The following is a 12,557-nucleotide window of genomic DNA, read 5'->3' as shown; positions in this document are numbered from 1 at the left end:
CCACTCTTCTCCTAACTTCTCATCTTCTTCATTATGTAAACAGCTCTTCAAGCACTATTTCTGATTTTATTTTTTTCCTACACTTAAGGAAACCTTTGCATACTCAAGTGTTAATTTGCAACCTAGTCATTCATTCCCAAGATGTGAATTTTCTCAGCAGTCTCTGACATAGTATTCATACCTATCTGTGCATAATGTCCCATAGCTAAGTGATTGTGCAAAGGCAGAAGCCCCTAGAGCTGCATCGTTTAGGGCTTTGACACAACTCTGGACAGAGACTCTCCTGGATGTTATTACTTAAACATCCTTTGATTCATGAACCAGACATTCTGATGATCCTTTGCTGAACCTGAATCAGTTTATTAATTCAAAAAATCGATAGCACATCTAATGTCACCCTAATTCAAACACACATACACGATTACTCTGTTCCTGCGAGAATAGGAATGGGATTCCTCTACTTTTTGTTTCTTTCTTAAAGAACATTGGTGGTGGTGGTATTAGTGGCATAGTAAATATGCATGAAATGACAGGCCCAGAAAAATCTGAGGGAGGGACTCTCTAACTCCTGATAGGATTGTTTGTAAAAACTTCATGTAAGTTTCTGAGGGGGAAGACCTCGAGTTACTGGCCAACTATATTCCTCTCAGGACCAGCCATGTCTCATTTCCATCAGTGACACATGAAGACAGAAGGGCAAGCAGACGGGAATGTTCACACACAAATAAGGGCACTGGAGAGGTTGGCAAGCTCATCCTTCCCTCCCTGCAACTCCTGCTTCTGTCTTTAACATATCAATTGGATCAAGCTTGAGTCTTTCTTTGATTTTCTTGACACCCTGCTTACTATTGTTTATTTAGCTTATGATTCTTCTGCCCCCGAGGTAAACTTCATACTGCATGGATCAATAGGCTACAGGGGCCTTAATTAAAGCTGCAGGATAAAATTGATACTAGAAACAAAGTACCTTCAGTATCTGAAAGAAAAGGAAATGCTATTTCTCATGAAAGTATTTCACTGTTTCACACTGTCACTTTTTAAATTTGTTGAAACTTTGGGTATCCTATGGTAGATTTCTGAGATGTAGCTTAGATACATGGGTAGACATGTGAAGAAAAATGAGGTCCTTTGATAAAGCTTTTGGATAGTTAAATGTCTCTCTAGAGAATCAATATCCAGTATAGTTGGTGGGTGTTAATAAAAAGTCTGAATGCTTATTTGAGCTGCAAAAGAAACCACGAATCTGGATTTTGGTCCTGTCTCAGGTACAGAGAGACAGAATTGCAGAGGCACTTGTGAACACAGTCTACAAAGATTTTGATTTCACTAATTTAACTACCTCTAGGAGTTTTTAAATAAGTCCCTTGAATGAGAAGCCTTTATCCTCTGCCCAGCTGATGGGAGCTGTCCCCAATCATGGTACTAAAATAGCTACAAAGAGTAGCATTGAGCCATCAAGCTCCTGAGGTTCATTGCTGATGATCAAAGAGGTGAGGTCAACTAGGGGGGCCATCAGAGTTACTGACAGAAATTGCAGTTAGCAGTTGTCATTATCGAGTGTAGTGGACTTAAATTTTTTTTCTACCATGCAATAGCTTTGCAACAAGCAAATTATTTAGTTTTTATGAACCATTATTTGCCCATGATTAAATTTGGCCAATATGGGTGTCAAATGAGATTTATATGTGAGAATTCCTAGTACAGTATTTGAAATATTTCACATGTTTATCAGGTGATATTCATCCTCAGACCTTTGGCTATCTGAGCCTAACAATCCCAGGAGTTTTTGCTCTTTTTGATGCTGGTGGGGAATCACACTGATGGGGGTGCCTTCTTGATCAAAGAAGAATATCCAGCTCTTTCTGCTATTTTTACATACTTGTGGTATTCAGCATGATTTAGAGAGAAAGCACTATTGATGGATGCTCTTTCAATAAAATCCACAGAGTAGGGGGAGAATAACAGTCTTATTTCCAGGAATCTGATGGAATTAGTATTCTGGAATCCAAAAATGGGAAGACGGAGGTATCAGAAGGAAAATGATAAAAATAAATGACACACAAACAAAAGGGTGGAAATTTATGTAATTTAAAGTTCAGGCTTTATGCACCTTAAGTCTTCTTATTTTCTTTAGGTTTTGTTAAATGTTTAGGTTTGCCAGTCAAACGATTGTAGAAAAGAGAATGTGAAAATATATTTTAGGCACATTTTAAATTCGTATGTTCTCCTGAGTCCTTGGGGTTATGTAGGATCACATTGAAACAATTTGACCTGCATTCTCTTCTGCAGAGGATGGTAGATTTGTCATTCCAGAAAGGCAAAAATAAAAATATTTGTGAAAGAATGCACAATTTCTTAGCGTGAGTTTCAAATTTGGAAAGAGAGAAGTGCTAGGTGAAGTTAGTTAGGGGGTAAGCATTTCTTACAGAATTTAAAGGCACTTAAGCATATGTACAAATGTAAACCCCATATGCTGCACCTGGCACAACTCTGCTCTATTGTTTTCCCCCCTGAAGTTGGGAGAAATCCTTCATAAAGTAAGTCCTCATCAATGACTGAAATAAAGTCGCAGTTTGAGCTGACACCCACTTTTAAATTTCCATTTCATTTTTGGTAAAAGTAGTACTTATTTCTGGTGCCATTCAAATAATGAATGTTCAAGGGATTTATAATAATTTGATGTATATGTTGTAGTTATGGACAGATGCTGAATGGTTCTCTGATGCGTGTGTGTGAGAGAGTGTGTGTGTGTTGTGTGAGTGTGCATGTTTGAGTGTGTATGAGCGTGCATGTGCATGAGTGTGTGCGAGTGTATGTGGGTGTACACACATAACATGAATGAGCATCAGAATAAAAAACAGAGTCCTAGGGCTTTTAATCCTAACTTTTACTTACTTATTAGCTATATGATTTTGGACAAGTCCCTTAATCTTTCTGACTTTCAGAATCTTTATGTATACGTTTGTGATATTAAGACTCTGTTTATATTGCAAGGTTAATGGAAAGATGAAAAAAAATGGCCACATAAGAAAGTTCCTTATAGACTATAATGACCATACAAAATTAAAGTATTTTAGGTAATAGATACATTTGTGCACATCAAGAATGGAAAATCACATAAATCTTTGAGCACAATACCTAACGTGTTCCTTAAACTCTGCAATTCAGGTATAGCATTTCACTGACAGTTTCCAATCTCCTATACTGGCTTTATGACAAGAGCAAGGGATACCTCTAGCTATAGCTACTGTGCATGAATTTGGGCAGAACCAAGGTTAATGTCATTCAGAACACACACATATATCCAGGGTGCTTTCATCCTTATGCATCTCCAAAAGCTTCCCCAGACCTACCTGGTATCATTCCATTTTGTACATGGGGAATCTAGGGATGAAGAAAAACCCAGATGCATTCAGAATCAAGACCACCAACCACCTTGAAGAAGAGCAGGTGAGTGGTCACACATGCAAAGTATTGCATCTTGCTCCCTCTGAATTTGTTCATTGGTTCGGTCCATCTGGTCTTGGCTCACAAAGTTTCCTGGTTAATGAAGCTTTAAATAAACATAACCCAGGGGGAAATAAATGAATCACACACAAGAATAAAGCACTGAGGTATAATCTTATTTGCTCACTTCCAAATTAAAATGAGAAAATACCGCTTCTTTCTGTTTAGGAAAAATATGAATACCAGTTAATTAGAATAGAAGAAGATATAATACATCTAGACAGAAGAACCTGTCTCCAACTATGACTTTTTTCCACTATAAAAAGTCATTTATGCATTCTGGAACCTCAGTCTCCTCACTTGTAAGTAGGGATATAAATTCCTGCCACATAGTAGAATCTCAACACTTTTTCAATGCTTAGATGGTAGATTTCATGGCTGGGTGATGAATCAGACATCTTTGTCCTCTGTTTCCCATCTCTAAAGAGAGGGTGTTAAGTATGGTGATATCTAAGTTTCCATCAAGCTTTAGCTTTAGTATAGGATTGTTCCAGACCTTGAGGTTACCAAGTCCCACATTCTCACTGACAGAAGAAAGACATGTTGTAATTCCATAAAATGCACCCTCTAACTACTTACTACATCTTTGTCTCTTTAATATGGTTTCTGCAATAGGGAGTGTTAATGAGAAGAAGACTTTACTGCAATCCAGGGAATATGGCTTGGCATTTTGGGGAAGCAGTTATGGGCGGCTTTTACTGGTCCATGTAAGTTATTTGAATACTCATTGTATTCATTCTGTGCAGTGCCACAGGAGGAGGCTCACAGGGCTTGGGCCCCACTGACTGAAAGGAGGCATAGCAGGATTGGGAATTGATTTGAAAGGAATGAAACTTCATCTCATCAGGCATTTTCAAAAGAGTTTGCAGAGTCAATAGGTGATGGGGCTTTAATTAAAAAGAGAAATTGAAGCTTGGCTTCAGCATCTGAAAGGAAAGATGACCTTTGGGATCAGAAGAAATATTGTCAGAATCCCAGGACAGAAAGAGCTGTTGAATTCTATTGAATTCAAATAATTTAAACATATGACCTACAACAACAACTGGGAGAGAAGCTCCTGTGCATGGTTGCATACCACCATCCAATTTCTCCCCACCTTCCATCTGGGGGAGATAACATTTTCATGGTGTGGCCAAGTAGGATGAGACAACAAGTGGGGATGAAGGTGAGGTCCACAAACTCTCATCACTGGTTGCTTGATGACAGTGTGGCATGCCCACGTCCCAGGAGGCCCTGAGATTGCCACTTGAGATGGCTTAAGGCAAGTCTGGAGTAAGCCCTCCTTTTTACCAGGGTAATGTGGTCCTTGGATCTACTCAGAAGAATAGAGAACACAGATCTCTCCCCTGTTTACATTCATTGAATCATTTTATAAGCATTTAGTTGGCACCAGTGCTGGGACAGTTGGTATTCTGTAACTACTGGAGAGCTGTAGAGATGAATTAACCAGGGTCTCTTCCCTCTTAGGGGCTATATTCTAGTGGGTGAGAATGACAGTAAGTGACCAATTGTGTTGCAAGGTGAAAGGAAATAAGCAGAGGCACACACAGCGTGCCTAGAATTACAGAGAAAGGTTATGGAGAAATAAATGGTATCTTTTGAGCATGTCCTTTACTTTGTGTCTTGAACCATGTCAGACATTTTATTTATGTCTTTTACAATCACGAACAATTCTTTTTTTTTTTTTTAAGATTTTATTTGTTTATTTATTTGACAGAGAGAGAAAGATCACAAGCAGGCAGAGAGGCAGGCAGAGAGAGAGGAAGGGAAGCAGACTCCCTGCTGAGCAGAGTCCGATGCGGGGCTCTATCCCAGGACTCTGGGATCATGACCTGAGCTGAAGGCAGAGGCTTTAACCCACTGAGCCACCCAGGTGCCCCAATCACGAACAATTCTTAAAGGGAGATGAAATATTCCTTATTTTACCGTTGAGTTAATCAAGGCTCAGGAGTTTAAGGAAGTTGCTCAAGGTTTTACAGTAAACTTTAAAGCTGGGTAGTAAGCTTTACTATAAAGCTTGCATATTCATGGGTTCCCTGTAGCAGGCATTCTCCAGTGACAACGGAAGCAATGGTTGCTTTGATAGTTGATTTCAGTGAGGAATGTTAAGCAAAGGGTTTATCCATTTCAGTTACAGTAGGCTAGTAGCCTCAAGTACCTTGATTTGATTCCCAAACTCTTTGAGCCCGTGACTATATACATCTCCCCAAATTTTGCTATCCTCAAGATGGTCCTGAAGGTACTATGCCATAGAAAGGAGGTGTGGATAGTGAGAGATGATTGATTTTCTGGCTTCAGATCCCTTGTCTTCCCTACTTCTGGCCTGTCATTTCTACTTGTCAGTCACTGACTGTAAAGTGTAGGATGACAGGTGCTGAGAACCAGGTTTAACTCTTACTTTCTGGGGTGATTTTGTTTCTGGGGTGTGTTTGCTTTACATAGTAGCCCTCTTCACAGCCTTCGGGGTCTACACTGACATTCTTCCTTTATTCTCTGCCTGGTACAAACATTAAATATGCATCAGGGAGAATCTTAACATTCTGTCTTTGTAGCACTTTAGAAATATATCTCTTTGGCTACTTCCTTATTCATATCATGTCCACCCCAACACCTCTGTCTAGTTAAACACATAGATTTGTTTTCCAATTTATCCATAGATTTTGAGTTTCCAATTTTTGGTTCTCTGGACAATAAGAATTGTTCTTAATACCATTTTCAAGATTTAAATGATCAATTTAAAACATACAAGGAAACAATGCTTATTTCCCAGAATGTGTTTTCAAACTTGAGAGAAGGAGTAGAGAGGGAGAGCTAGGAAAGGAGGTGGGAGTGATGATTTTATTCATGTTTCTACAGTGGGATCTGCAGTTTCGTTCTACCTATAGTTGCCTGATATGAACATTCAAGTTTGTTTTATATTTTCTCTACATTCAGAAAAAGAATTAATTAACAATCTATTATTAAGTGCTTACTAAGTATGTTATGTAGTCCTAACCTTTCCCATACCCTGAGTTCTGGACTTGCATATCTATATATTTGTTCAACATCTCCACTTCCTTGTCTAAGAATATCCTGCAGTTAACATACAGAACAGAAATCTGGATTCCCCACTCCACTACCCCCTACCCCCACCCATATTTTGACTCTTTATAGTACTCTTCATTTCAGCAAAAGGCATCTTCAGTTATCTACCTGCTCAGGTAAAATGTTTAGGGGTCATCCACTGTTTTTTTTTTTTTTTTTCTTGATCACATCCCACATCCAATCTATCAGAAAATTATGTCAACATTACCTTCAAAATATATCCTTGATCCTACCCTTCTCACCTTGTCCAGCACTTTCCATCTTAATTCAGAACACCATCATCTCTTACCAGTATTTTTACTATCACCTGCTAAAATTGCACTGCTTTCTTCCTTGTCACACTAAAATTCATTGCTAAAAATATCTCTTATACTCTTCATCATTATCAAGCAAAGACTAAACATCTTTCACAAAGCCCTACCTGATTTGGCTCCTGACTTCTTCTGAACTTCATGCCCTTCCACATTTTCCTTTTTATGCTTTTAGCTACACTGGCTTTCTTTCTGAACTTTTAATGCATTGAGCTTATTCTTGACTCAGGGTCTTTGCATGCACTGTTGTTTTTGCTTGAAAAGTTCCTCCACCATTTACAACGGTTACCATTTAGTCTCTGTCCTAAAGTGCTTTGTCTGAAAGTTCTTCCTTAACCATCCAAACTAGAGTGTCACCTTTCTACCCTCATCATGCTCCTGTTTTTCTGCAGCCTGAAATTATCTTGTTTAAGTATTTGTTTGAATGTTTATTTTTTATTTTCTTTGTTAGAAGGTAAATGTCTTGAGGGAAGAGACAATCTTGCCCTTGCTAAATGCTGAATTCCCAAGCCTAGGAGCAGATTGCATATGGTTAGTGGTCAACAAATAATCTTTTGATAAGCAGCATGATTTCAATTTACTATATCATTTAAATATAACAGTAATTACTTTGATTAAACACCTTGAATATACCAGGAACTGTGTTAGGATCTTCATATGATCATCCCATTTAATCTTCAAATAATACACAAGATGGTTTTTATTATTTACAGTCTATGGATTAGGATTATGTTGCTAAGAGAGAGTTTGTATAACTTGTCCAAGGTGTATCATCTCATACAGAAACTTGGATGAACACCCCAGTGTGTCTGAATTCAAGGGCAGTGAACTCTTCCTCAGCAGTCTTCACGGACATCCCAGTGATCCAGAGGGACCCATTTGTGATGGGTGTAAGAATGGGAAAATACAATGAAATTCAGGGCACTTGACACTTGTGAGGTGAGATTTAGTTTAGGTTTTGAAGGGGCAATAGTGTGAATAGGAAATAATCATCAAAGAAATAGGGAAATGTGACCTATATTTAAGAGAAAATGTAGTCTATAGAAACTAATCCAGAAGTGAACCAGTTGTTTGAACAGACAAGGGCTTTTAAAATAATAATCATAGGTAATTTAGATAATCTCCAGGAAAAGAAGAAAGTAATAGGTAATGCAATTGGGAATTTTTAGGAAATATATGAAACTGTTGAAGTTTATAAAACAGAAAACTCAGCATTGAACAATACTATACCCTATATATATAGGATGGAATTGCTAGAGGACTGGGCATAACAGAAGAAAGGATCATTGAGATGGAAGACATATGGAAAGAAATAATGCAAGTTGAAACACAGAAAGAGAAAAACATAGGGGAAAAAACTCCAGAGATTTCATGACCTGGTAGAATCAAATGGTTCACCACAGGTGTATTTTTAAGGAGACTGGAGTAGGATGGGGCAGAAAAATATTTGATAACATATTGGCAAAAATTTATTTAAATTTGATGAACACCTAGAGCAAGCCATATGTCCAGGATACTTAGCAAATCCCAAGTGAGAGTATCAGACACAATCACACTTGGACACATATTTTTCAAAATGCTGAAAATCAAAAATAAAGAGAAAATTATAAAAATAAATAAAAAACAATCAGAAGGGAAAATCATAAGAATTACAGTGATGAATTAATTTTCTTCTACTTTGTAACATACTACTGCAAACTTAGAGTCTTAGAACAATACTCATTTGCCAACTCCCAATTCTGTAGATCAAAACTACATGGTGCTACATGGCAGAGTTCTTTTCTCAGGTTGATATAAGGTGCTAGCTGGCTGCACTTTGATCTGGAACTTGGAGGTCCTCTCCCAAGCTCATTCTTGTTACTGGCCTACTTTGTTTCTTGGTTGTAGGAACCTCAGTTGCTGCCACTTAGCAGGGGGGTGCTCTTGGCTCCAGAGGCTGCCTGTTCTCCTCACTGTTAAGTTCCCTGCATCTTTAAGTAAGCAATGGGGTGCTGAATCTTTCTGCAGCTTCAAGTATCTCTGATTCCCCCTTTAGCTACTAGTTTCACAAACCTCTCTGCTTTGAACAGGCTCAACTGGTTGGGTTGAGGCCACCTGATAATTTTAAGATCAACTGATTTTTGACTTTAATTGCATGTGCAAAATCCATTCACAGCCATACCTAGATTAATATTTGATAGAATAATCAGGGAATGGAAATCTCAGGTTGGGGGAGATCTTTAGATTTCTGGTTACCATAGAGTACTTCTTATCAGAAATAAGTTCAGTCAGAAGACAATAGAACATAGGGCAGCTTTGTTTTTAAGAGCAGAATATTAGAAACAATTCAACCAGAGAAAGGACAAATATGGTATATGTCTTCACTATGGTTTGATTCAATAATAAAAATAAATATTGAAACAGGTCTAGCATAGGACCAGAGAAGTTCAGATAGCTTTGGGTAACAGGATGTCAAAGACCTGAACTTATCTCTAAGAAATTAATGGTTCAGCAAGAATTGTGACATGAGTAAGTAGTGAAATTAAGACCTAAAATTATCAAGGAATGCACTATTTGGCATGGGAGTCTGGAGGTGACTGTAACAAAGAAGAGTAGTTGGTTATAGTAAGAGGACATGAGACTCTCCTTCCATTGCTGAATATAGACTTAAACCCTGGGTCTTTGGACTTTATTGTCTCATAGACAACTCTATTTGGAATTCCTTTGTTTGCCAACGTCATATGTCTTTGGGGTGGGGAGGAATAATTGCACCCAAATCTCTAATTTTAAAGGATGGAGAATAAAAGCAGCAAGAAGTGGTGTGTAGCAAACATGTCATGCTTGTTGGAATAGTACTGAAAACCCATTGCCTTGGTTATGAAATGAGACTCCTGGTCTTCCTTTTCTTCCCTTGTCTGTTCTCTTGGATGATCTTCCTCATCCTTTTCTTTCTATCACCATACTTGGGAGGGGAATTAGGAGAGATTCCCCATATGCAGGTGGTAGTTTGAAAGTTCCAGTGTCTCTAGGGATGCCTTCAGATTTTGATAATACAAACTGGAAATGTCATGAAAAACTCTAAAAAGCTTGGTGGAATGTCCATTCAGTTCTATTGGCTTAACTGCAAGCTCTACTAACCAGAGGTAGAGATCCCATGTAACTACCATGTTTGAGTCCACAATGAGGCTATGCTCTGCTCCTCCCTTAGCATTCAGCCCATTAGTCTGTATCTTGGCCTCTATCTTAACAAAATTTAAAACAAAGGATGGGTTGGGAAGCAGTGTTAATTTTGCTGTGCTCCCAGGCTGCAGTAGTTACCTGTTCTTTATAGATAGGGGTATATTTTCCTTTTCTCAGACTATGTCTTCATATAGGATGCACATGGGAGATCTCTGGATGTTTGGCCTCTGAGGTTCAATGCTATTCTTTTGTCTAGGAGGCTTGTCTAGGAGGCTCAGGCAGAGAAGTCATCTTTTCCAATTTTACTAGACTCCAATTACTGGAATCATAACCCTCTTGAACTGAGATCACCCAGCCTAAAGATTTTCTCATACAAAAGTAGTATCACCCACCTTTAACCATTTGTTCTTTCAGATAGGTCGATTTCAACCCAAAACCTCATGACATGGAACTTTATCAAGGTCACCAAGAAGTAGCCATCGCATTTCAATGTTATAATTTTTTCCCCCTACCAGACTAAGACCTTTGGGGAGGCATTGGAGCCTGAGCTGTAAGACTTACCAGCTATTCAACAAGCTATCTCAAGGGTGGTGACTTCTCAGACTAGATTGTGTTCTCTCACTGCCCTCATACTTTCTGGAACTTGGACTCATTCATCACATGGTAGTGAGTTTTAACCCCAGTTTAAAAGTTCAAGACCTGCAATTCCATAATAGGCTTCTTTGCAATTAAAAGCCTGCCAGGATCTCACCAGCTTTGAAGATCATTTTTGCTCTTCTCCACTTTCCTACCTGGATACCAACATCAGGCAGAGATGATCTCTTCTTCCACAGGCACAAGCCTCCACCCCACCTTGAGACACTGCTTCTTGCTGCAGATCATCTCTCCATCAGAACTTCCCTTCCCCTCAAGTCACATCCAGGCCCTCACCCTAACAAATCTGCACCCCACCCCTCAATTTCTTCTCTGGATCCCACATGGATTCCCCACGTACCTTTCCTTCCAAACCTCCCTTTGGGTCCATTCCGATCCTGCCCTCCAAGCCAGCCTCATTTTTCTAAAGTAAGGTTAACATTATAAATCCTCTCTGTTCAAGAGTTGTTTCTCAGCATCCAGTCTGGCATGTCTCCTGCTGGCTCTGTGTGCTATGTACCCATACGTTAGGTCCAATTTCATTCCTTACAGGTCTGCTTTTCATGGGGTGATTTCCTTTTTCCCTCTGGAACCATGAAAGTTCCTGCATTTTTGTGTGTTTTTTTTTTGTTGTTTATTTTTTTTTTAATGCTGCTTCATCTCATCCCCCTGTTCTCTTCCTGCCCAAATTTCACTTACCCAGAAACTTAAAAAGGGTTTTCATTCTTCATGGTCTGCTAGAAGGCTTTCTTCTCTAGGGGTATTCTCCTTTAACCTCAGATTATTTCCCCTTTTCAGATTTGATTTCAACAATAAAGAATATTAGTTCCAGTAGAATGGGATTAAAAATCAGTATTTTTAAAAAACCTACACAGACCCAAAACTTACCTTTCTTTTCATACCTCTCTCTCCTTGCCAGGTGAAAAGAAGTTTAATCTTTATATCATTCCTATAAGTAATATTCAGAACCAGTTAAATCTGATCCCCATTTTTTGCATGTTATCAAATATACTTTAATCTCATGCCCCAATGTGTCTTCTTTCTCTAGGTGTTTACCCAATTAGAAAAAAAATTCTAACTAAACAGTTAGTTGGAAAAATGAAATTATAAAATAAATTTAGACTGGGAACTTTGGCTGCATCATTACTTAATATATCTCATGAGCCCCAGATAACTCACGGGTAGAAGCAGGCCCCTTCTTCGCCTCAAACAGAGAATATACATTGACAGGCCTTCAATTACTTGTCGCTTATTTCTGTTTTATATATCTCAGCAGAAATCCAAAATTCACACTTGAGAAGAAACCCCAGAGTGGAGTTTTATTTTAGCAAACCCTCAGGAAGAACTTACCGGTTCCAAATCAATACAGTAGTAAAATACCAGCAGGAAGTGTATTACTGGTATATTTAGAAGCCTTATTGGAGGCTGGGTAATGAGATCCTGAACTTACACCTGCCCCTTGGTTTCACTAGGAAAGCAACACCTCAGCCTTGCTTGTAATTAGGTCTAATTGTTTCCTTGCAAAAAAATAATCAGAGTAATTTAACCAGTGATCTGTTTTTGTTTTTGATAATTCAATCTGCTGCCATTCTGATGTAGTGAGGTCTGGCAAGGGTAGGACTAAAAAGTTGAGGCCTTTAATGTTTCAAAGCTCCTAACCCTGAATTTTTAGGGAACTTGTCCTTTTTTTTGCTCTTTTAGTTACATGACTACAGCTACACTGCAATTACTGTCAATGTAAACACCACGAAGTTGCACGTTTTTCTTCTTCAGGAAAAAAAAAAAATCTGTCTGGCTTATGGCTTAGTGGTTCAGCAGAGATGAAGTGAGGCTAGCAGAGTCCCACCAATCATTCCTTGACTG

The sequence above is a fragment of the Lutra lutra genome, chromosome 1 (assembly GCF_902655055.1).
Source record: "Lutra lutra chromosome 1, mLutLut1.2, whole genome shotgun sequence".
Classification (NCBI taxonomy): domain Eukaryota; kingdom Metazoa; phylum Chordata; class Mammalia; order Carnivora; family Mustelidae; genus Lutra; species Lutra lutra.
This window is presented reverse-complemented; position numbering follows the sequence as displayed.